The sequence below is a fragment of the Anas acuta genome, chromosome 1, assembly GCF_963932015.1.
Source record: "Anas acuta chromosome 1, bAnaAcu1.1, whole genome shotgun sequence".
NCBI classification, from domain to species: domain Eukaryota; kingdom Metazoa; phylum Chordata; class Aves; order Anseriformes; family Anatidae; genus Anas; species Anas acuta.
The window spans coordinates 199,906,528-199,917,100 of NC_088979.1; positions in this window are offsets into that span (position 1 = coordinate 199,906,528).

The following is a 10,573-nucleotide window of genomic DNA, read 5'->3' on the forward strand; positions in this document are numbered from 1 at the left end:
GGAAAACACTATTTCTTCTGTTTCACAGACATTTGCGAACTATTTGCTCTGTCTTTGGGAAACTTTTCATGTTGTATAAGGAATATCTAGAAAGAGGAGAATATAAACAAAGGTGTTCTGATTTCTATGTTATCACACTGCCTATAAGAATCTTTAACAAGCCTATTGCCTCTTTCATTTTTGAAAGGTCCATATGACCCTATCTGGCCCTTATTAGTAAATATACACCATCTGTATTATATTTCAACACACCTGTAGAAAATAGATTTTAAATAACTCATGTTTTATGATCGTCATCCATTCTTTTATCCATGCTAAAGGAAGTAATGTCAGAAAATTGGTAGGATTTTTTTCTGCTTTTGAGTTCCACAGAACAACTGATGCAAGCCGACATACAATGAGAACAGAATCTGAGGATAAAAAGTGTGAGATTAAATTATACCTGAATAATACAAGTGAAGAATGGTTTGTAAAACTTGACATGAAAACTGTATACACCCACAATTCTATGGCTTGCTATAATGTCAGAGAACTGAGAAAGCTATGGAATTTATCCTCAAGCTTCTTGTGTAATAAAAATATTTTAATCAGCAGAACATGAAGTCCTCAGCACAGAAATTTTTGAAAATGTACTAGGTCTGGAATACAGTACTGTAAATCAATGTAAAATATAAGAGTGGTGTAAGATGAAAGAAAAATTCTTAGATGAAAGAAAAATACATCTGGGAGTAGTATCACCCATTTCTATAATCTCTCTGATGTAAATTTCATGAAAACAGGATGACACTAGTGACATAGTATGCAGTTATTTTAGGTATGTCACCAAAAATATATGAGAAAATGGGAATGCCAAGTGTTATGAAAAAAGGTGTTCAACAAGAAAAACAAGGGAAAAAATCATTTTGTTCTGATACTCATTGGGAAAGAGGAAAAGATTATTATTATTATTATTATTATTATTATTATTATTATTATTATTATTATTATTATTATTATTATTATTATTATTATTATTATTATTATTTAATCTGAGGTGTCAAAAGAATCGTCATTTTAATAAAAAGTGATTAGTTCCACAGGATGGATGGAGTTCATTCCTTCCTAGCAGGTTAAAATGAGGCATCTAAAATGGCATTCATCCCGTCTAACTCTGTAAAAAAATAGCTGTTCAGGCAAGACTAACTCCATCTCTAATCAACAGAGATAGGTGTCCCAGAAACTAGTTAGCGCCTACAATCTTGTCATAGGAAGTATTACCTTGTGGAGGGGAATGTGAGATAACCTCAGAGGTTATATGCAAGTCCCCAGGTTATATTCTCAGTCCTCACAGACATATGGATTCCATGGAAAATAAATAAATAAATAAAATCTATTAACACCAGAAAGAGAAAAGAAAAACAAAAAAGAAAAAGAAAAAAAACAAACAACATCACATCCCATGGTCTTTCATGAAGAAGCAGGGTGTCTAAGGAAAGGTCTTATCTGAAGTAGTCAGAGAACTTGGAACATTATTATGAAGTACAGAAGAACTCCAGTACCTAAATACGTGGGGGATGGTTTTGATTGCATAAATTGAAAAGGCAGGAAAGAGTGGACTGTGAAGGTCTCTGTAGACTGATCTCATGAAGACACTGAAAATGACGTTGAGCAGTACTAGGCATTAGGACACAGTAGGCATGGGCACAAGCAAAATTCAGGTTGCCAGAACACCATTTAATTTCTTACTCTTCTAAATAATTATACTGTCCTAGTATGAGCAATTCAGACACTTTTCACTTTGAAAACTAACATGGGCACATTGAAAAATAATAACATGTCCCGTTAAATTTGACTCTTTTGACCAATATCTTAGGTGCTTTCACTCACCTTTGCATGATTAAAACAAGGAGAGAGAAGAGATTGTGCACTGACTGGGAATGATCTTTATCTCCTTTGAGGTAATACAATTTCTGCTGTGTGATCAGGATTTTCTGGGAAACTTACCTCAAACCCACATATAAACAATATACTGGGAACCTGGGAACTAGGGAAAAAAAAAAAAAAAAGAGAGAGAAGCCGAAAATATGTTTTCTTCAGTAGTTTCAGTATTGAGATTTAGAACAGAAAAGCATGGTTATACACCTGATGTACTGAAAGTTCTCCCTCCCGTGTTGGCCAGACGAGTCACATTGCTTCTTATGCTCCTACATTTTTCTGTTTCCACTTTTCCTCCACAGAGACTACATCTTTCCACCTGAATTTGCATGATCCTTAACGTACTAGAACCTCACATTACACCTCTTGATCAAAACTGAAATGATATACACAAAATAAATGTGAGCCCTGCCATGCTTCTGTACAGCAAAATGATTACAAAATCGTTACAATTGTTCTTAACCCTGAGAGCTGTTGAGAAGTTAATTATGGTGGCAGAAACTCCTTTGGAAGACCCTTTGAAAGAAATTAGAGAAAGGGAGAGATGGAAAATATCTTGAAATGGACTTTCTCTCCAATCCTTAGAGTTCACAGTAGCTGCTCAAGGAACTCTAATGAGAAGTTCAAGTCAGCAGTCTGACTGTTTACATTTCAGAAAGGAGAGTAATGTAGTACTTTAGCAAACTAATACAAGTATTACCAAATTTTGATCCTTCCAGGGATATTACCCTGATATAAGTGAAGATATAATTCTTTCATCAAAATAAACCAAAATCAACTGCTTAATCTAGAGAGGAATATAATCAACTTATTTATACATAACCTAATAATTCTAATAATGCACAAAGATATTCATAATCATCTGAGAGAAGACACTATTAAGGTTCATTTCAAAGAAACAGCTGATTTTGTTTTTCTTCAATGGATTACTCTCCATAGACAGAGTGAATTTTGTTCTATCTATCATGCAACTCTATCAAGTGATGTCCATACATATGATATTTACCCTCCTTCAGAAATTAGTTTCATACAGTGACAAATATCACAGCATGAAAAAAATAAATAAAAAGATCACAGCGTGGGCCAGCATCCTTAAAAAAAAAAAAAAAAAAAAAAAGAAAGAGAGATAATCATAGTTAATACTGATCACGTCAGTAAATTCCTTGCCTCTGTGGGCTGAAGTTCTAATGAGAAGTGATTGCTCCCATATAATTTGCTTTACAGCCTGCAGCATTGAAATCCCAAACAGTAAATAAGGGTAACACTCAGAAAACACTATGTAGGTGTGAGAAGGACAGTGGCTATCTGATAGTCATGACTGGGATCCTAAATTGTGGGAAAATGTAAGTAGGCTGTGTAAGATAAAAGGTCAAGTAAAACAAAAAGGTTGAACTGAGGAATAAGATTCCTTCTATCCATGCACATAAACTCTGAGTTACCATGAGAAAGAAGAATTTTTGACCACACAGAAGTTTTCTTCCAGTATTTCATTGCAAATATCACTTCTGAAATTTATCAGATGCCCAGCAGTTTTTGTTACTCTTTACTAATGTTAGTGAAGTACTTCTGCTTTAACACACTGCAGAAAAGCAACCAGAGGGAAGAAAGCAAAGATAAAAACAAAAAATAAAAACAGGAAAGAAAAAAAAAAGTTTTAACATTGCTTTTGAATATTTTACTAAGGTTTACATACATATGTACAAGTATATAGTGCCAGTTATTTCATAAGCCTCCAGGTACACAGGTGCATAAATTTTACCATTGTAGGAGTGTACTAATCTAGTTACACGCATAGTTCTTCACATACTGCAATGGAAAGTCTGAAAAGTCTGTTTTCAGTTGTACCAGTTTCCTAAGGGGAAATCCAATCACAAATGTGACTGTGCTTCTTCAGTGTTTTTACTAGAAATTTTTAGAAATTTACTAGAATTTTACTTGAAATTTCTATGGAATCCCTGATCTTGTATATGCCTTTGTGTCAGGTTCTTCACCTGTATGAGCTGTCTTTTTAACATGTACTGAGGCATTTCTAACATTTAGGATCTGTCATGAGAAGTTTTGTTTTACTACATCCTATAATAAATACTTTCAGATAAGTTGTCACTTCAAAGAATCAGAAACAACTGGATAGATTTATTTCATTTGCCATATAAATTCAACATTATGTGTAAGGAGAAAAGCGGCAAAAATTCATTAAATAATGCCTCTGTTATAAACCAATTATTTCATTTTTAGAAACCAACTAGATAAAGAGAATTTTTCTAGTAAAGTAGCCCATCTCAACTAGATTAAACATCTTTTAGAAATATTTTTTGATAGAATCCTCTTAAACATACATATGTTTCTATTCATTTAATCATCATAAACTTCCATCAGATTTATTTCCACAAGGTTGGTTATACAGTATCTTTATAAAATAATGCTCTTTTGATTCAAGGAGATGATAAAAAATGCACAGCAACTGACAAGGTTCTAACAACTGTACATTTCTTTATCCTCTTTGGTGAGACAAGATGAATTTTATGGAGACAGTTTTTCTTTTTGGAAGTAATACACTACATTTGGATTGGCAAATGCTAAGTAATCAGTCTTACGAATCTGGCATAGCGAAAAGTCTGGTCAGATTGCTCAGTTAATGGATAAATGTATCATATGTGCTTTCTATCTGAAGCATTTACACATGACATGAGATCCCTTAACATGAAACAAAATCCCTGACCCTCATTTCTGACAGTAGCTGCAAGTACTTAATATGTTTTGGAGCTGTAGCTGTGAAATCTCTTTTCTATAAATATTCAGGGTGCTGTAAAGAATTTAACTTCATGTTCCTCAAGTCTCAAAACACAATTTGGAATGAGCTCTCAAATTTTCTGGGAATCTGCATGTTATGAAGCATTTCATAAGTTCTCAGGATCTGGAACATTACACTTCAAAAATGTTCTCTAAGAAAATTCTGCCACATATTAAAGCAGAGATCCCATCCTCAGTTGATATAGATCAGATTAGCTGACTTTACCCACTTGAGGATTTGACCAAGGAACTGTATATTATTTGCATTTGATTTGTAGGAGCACACTGAAGCTGGTATATTTTGGATGATTAAAATTTCTTATAAACTCTGCAACCATATCCAGTAATCTCTGGATTTAATTTTATGAACTATACTGAAATATCTCCATCCATGCAATTAATCAGATAAAAGAAAGATTAAAATACCTGGTTGTAGAAAATTGCAGAGAAACAGAGGTCTTATTCTCCCCATTCCTTCCCCTCACTCCCCACTTTTAAAAGCGATAAACAAGAATGACATTGAAAAAAAAAAATAGAGTTATGTTAGAATAAATGGGAGAATAAATGGGGCTTTGCAAGCTATCAGATTTTATGCATGTGTAGGTGCAACACATAATTTTCCTAAATGAATCCTTAATTAGAATGACTGTTTTAAAATGCTCAGATCAACATGCACTAAAATGTTTTTGCAAGGTTTGTGCAGTTACAGCTTTTCTTATAGCTTATATCACATAACTGTATAAGTGAATCTTTGATAAATAGTCTAGATTATACTGCCAATATTCTGAGGATCTAAATCCACAGCCATCCAGTAATATATATTACAGTACCTACTCCAGTGTTATGGTATTAATTGGAACGTACCACATATTTTAGAACTATAGAAATGCAACATTTACTGTAAAAGTGTTTTGCTTGGCAAGAAAATAACACATATGTATATTTCTTATGCCACTGGCAACCACAAATTAAACATCTAATTTTTTTTATATATTTATTCCAATTTGATGCAAATGGACTTAAACAGGGACTCAAAAATGACAAGTGGCAACTGTATTTTTCGAACTTGTATTGGGAATCCTTTTCAAGCATGGCTTGCCCACCAAAGCTAAATGCAGTTTAATATGCATGTGCATAGGTATCCTCCTGTTTGAAAATATATGCATTTACATGGGGATTTCAGCTTCCTTTCAGATCCCTTTTCAAACAACCAATATGAAAGGGAAAGAACTTAAAAAAAATGTTTTTTCAACTACAGTAAAACTTGGCTTGTCATACTTCTTCTAATATGTTTTTCCTCTGTCTGACCTTTGCTCTAAATTTCTACAATGGAAGTTTTAGGGTTGTAAGACTGGGAGGTAAATGTATGTCATCTTCATAAGCTTTTTTGGAGAGTACCCAGCTTCAGACCCAGCTTTGTAAGAAAAAAAAAATAAAATATATTTTTCATGCCACTTCAATTAGGCCCCCGGGTGAAGATCATACAGCTTTGAAATTGTTCCGTTTTGACAAAGTTCCAAAGTGCTATACACATTAGGGAAAACTAGAGTTTGCTGTAATGTAAACTGTTTAACATGCACACTGAGGTCAAATCTAAATTTTCCCAAGCGTTTGGGTTTGTTTAAACATTAGAACATGGTTTGGTGTCAGTGAATAGGAAAACTTTAATGTTGTGGGTGGGAATCTACCCATCTTTCTTTGTTAAAGTTCCAAAGACTACTGCAATAAAAATATTCATTTACTGAGGGGGCTATTGTGATAAGTCTCCAAATGCATTGGTGTGAAAGAAGCAAGTAGGAATAGACATCAGCACAGTGGGTGTAAAGAAACAAGTCTTCCTTTCTTTTTTCTTTATCTTTTTCATGGAGTTCCAAAGTCCAGTTTTAAATGATTTTTTTTTCAGGATGGTCTGGTTATCTGCATTCCCATATTTTCTGGTTGAATATAATAATGCTTGAATAGCTGTAAGACTTTCTAATTTCAACAATAATTGCATATTTTATTTCTGTTTTCCAGTCATTCCCTTTAAATCAATGTATGGTATATTTACCTGTAGAGACTGAAGTGCATACAGGAGACTTCCTGGTGCAAATCAGTATACCTTTCTTGAGACAGCTTCACTACTAATGTAAATCAGGAGTTGTTCCAAGGATAGAGTTTCTGAACCTAAAGACAACTGCATACATTTCTGTCAATGAAAACATAAAAGTTTAACATTAAGCTAATATTGTTAATCAATCATTACATTTTGCAGTGCCACAAAGTAGAGAAATGTCACCAGGAAAACTCAGTACATGACATGACTGAAAAAATAAATCCAATGTATTAGATATTTAATGTTTTAAATACATACATGCATAAATTGCATACCTTAGGAAACAAACTTTGTATGTATTTATTGTTTTACTGTCTTCTGTTTTTTTAATCAAGACTTAAAATCATTTGTGTTTATAGTTTATGATATCACACTAGAGTAGGCAAGTTTAATCTATTTGTCCATAAATTTATAAAATTCATGTGTCTACCTCATAAGGATTATAAAAAAGAAATAATCTGACCCAATGAGCAAATTCAAGTACTATGCTGAGTGGCAAACTGTGTGTTAAAATAAGCACAAAAGAAGGCAGTAGTGCACCACCCTCTGTTAATCTGGTATCTGTTCTTGTATCAAAAGGGATCTATTGACAATGGCATTTTAGGTACCTAACTAATCTGGGCACATTTGATATCTAGAAAAACCCTAATCCACCTGCCCAAATTTAACTGTATACCTTAACTGTATACCTCTTATAGTTTTCTGTATAGTCAGGGTGGAAAACTATGGTTCTCCAGAAGACAGCTCAGAACATTTAGGAAAAATCATTTCCAAAATAGTACATTTCACATTGAAAGGAAAATAATGGATTGCTTTTGGAACATGCATTGGACAAGGCCTCCTTCTTGGGCAGTGCTTCCTTACATCAGTGACTGCTTAAGAGTTTATAAGCTGTGTGTCTGCAGAGGATATCAGCTGTTGTAGAATAAATAAATAAATAAATAAATAAATAAATAAATAAATAAATAAATAAATAAATAAATAAATAATAAAAGAGGTAGATAGATAAGTAAGTACAGTGGCAATGTTAAACAATGAAAGCCCTAGCTAGTCTTGTTTTTGAAACCTGTAGCAGTAATCTGGGATGGCACTCAGGAACTCAGAGTAGGTTTAGTGCACTTATAAGCATTTGCATATATTGTAATTCAGTGTTGGTGACTTTGTAGGTAGGTTGGTAGGAAACGCAAGACATCAGAATGAAGGAAAACTTAGTGATTTTATTATTATTATTATTATTTAATTTGGAAGTCATTTTATTGACACCAGTCTAGTAGCGGACTTTGCAGTTTTGGCATCACAGAAAGCTGACTAGGTAAGGTGGCTGGAGGTGTGTTCTTTCACTCAGTGCAGTTCACCTGACTTCCCTCCTATGGCTCTTTCTGCAATCAAGGCTGCAAAGTCCTGGTTCAGCACATGATGGTGAAATAGAAGCCTAAATAAAATTTGAATATAACAAAACCTGTAATATCCTTTATCCTATTAAAGCTCTTATTGGAGTGATACCAGATACAGATCCTAATTTCCATGACTAGTTTAGGCATGACAGGTGTGTTTCCTACATTGGTCTGAATTCAGTCCAAATTAATAGCAACTGAAATCTGCTGCCAGCCAATAAGCTGTTCTCTAGGAGAAAACAGGCTTCTCTTTTCTTGGGTCCTTTGAGTATAGCCCTCTATCTTCAGAAGTGATCACAAGTAATACAGGATGGCATGTCTTACTCAGTTAATTGAACATGGTATTTTCAGCCTCTCAGGAAAAGGTTGGTTTTCCAAATTTGTATGCATCAATGAAGCACTGTCTCTAAAACCTCTTTCATATGACAGTTTCTGAAACTTTCTTATAAGCAGTTTGTGGACTAAAAGTTCCTTATGAAAAAAATGGTAATTGCAAGTATCAGTACAGGCTTTGAATCAAGGTAGAGGGAGATAAAATACTTTGCTTACATGACTGAAGAGCTAAGTTAGTTTGCAGTCAAAAGGAACGCAGCGAGAGCAGGTTCAGGTACATGGAAACAGAGTTTTGGTGTACTTTCTGAACCCCTCCATCACTGAACTGTCTTTGATAGTTGTAATTATAAAGCATTTTCTCCCATAAGTGTAATCATTACATGGGAATGTGCAGGCCTTTCCAGAAGTGACATGTTGGTGCTCTTTTGGTTTTATACAAGTGCATCATCCTGATAAGAAACTGGGTATCTGTTCCTTCAAAGCAAAAGGAAACATTTAAGCTTTTATTAGGAAATGGAAATATAATGATGACCATCTCTGGAGAGCTTCATAAACTTTCTTTGTTCTGAATCCATTTATCTGCTGTATGATTCATAACATAGATGTGGATCTTTGTCCCTGTGGGGAAAGAGAAAAAAAAGCTCTTAGATATGAAAAAAAAAATCCGATGATGATAACAGTATGGAAACCGGAAATCTGAAGTTTAGGTTTGAATCAGTAATAGACAGCATGGCTTTGGCCAAGTTATCAAAATATCTCCTGTGCCACAGCTCATCTGAGTATAAAATAGGCATGTATCACTCATGTCTTAAATGAGCGATGAACTATGTATTTGCTAAATGGTTTTTACCAATGCAAGACAGAAAATGATATTCTGGCCTTTTTATACATTTACACAAGGGAAGTCATTCATTTTTCCTTAGTGAAATGCTCAGTAACAGAAATCTTGACTGCCAGCTCCCATCACATGCATGGAGATATGTAGATGCAAAATGTATAAATCACACTCCAATGCAAGGGCCATGTCTTCACATGGGAACACCTCTAAGAGGTGGGAAAGATGTCATAAGACAGCAGGTGTTCAGAATTAAGAAACCTTGTTGAGTCAGGTTTGTTATCAGTAGAATGATGCAATGTATTCATGAGCTGCAGAACACATGCGTATTTGCCAGAATGTTTCGCTAGAGAAACACCAGCTTCAGATGAAAGAATAAGTCTGCCAGTTAATTCTTGAAATAGGGCTCCTGTTATTTATGGGGTAAATACTAGACGGCCAACTTGTTACAATATGTTCCGTATATTGCAGAAAGGGGAGATCACAGCTTTCTGCCCCACCAGATTGCCATCTATTTTGCTCAGATGGTACAAAGACAAGAAAGCTTTTCTTGCACAGTAAGTGGGGATATACTATACTGACTCAGACAGGCAATTGTAGAGTGGCGTAAGAATACTTCGAAGAGCCCTGTTGAAGGCTGAAGAGGCTGAATTAAAGCTGACCGTTAGGCCAATTTCCAGAACACTGAGTGCCAAGCTCATATGTCATTTAACTGGCATACAACATTTTATTCCAAAAATAAATATGTCTCTGGTTCTTCAAACTGGGAAAAGAAAGAAGGCTTGAACATAAGTTATATACAGCCAATACATGGAAATGGCTGGATTAGGAGAGGTTTGTCTGAAGGTTTGTAGAAGAAAGAATTGCCTCAGGCACGAGTAGATCACATCCTTTTTAGGGTAGTTAACTTATTAACTGCAGTACTGTGGAATTACAGAGGACATGGTGCTTCTGCTCTTAAAGGTCCCAGTTTGCTACAGAGCTGTGTGTAAAAGATTTGTGCTTGAAGAAACAAAAATTTTTAATGAGGAAAAATTCAGCATCTCCAAGGGTTAAAAAGTGATGATCTCTTTTAAGGAAGAAACATTCTCTAAACAGAGAAAAAATACAGTTCAGGTGAAGAGAAGCTTTTTTCCATTAAAATTTCAAGTACTATAAGCCTTTCTGTAAATATCTTTTCATTAAAATCATATTTAATAAATCAAAATGCCT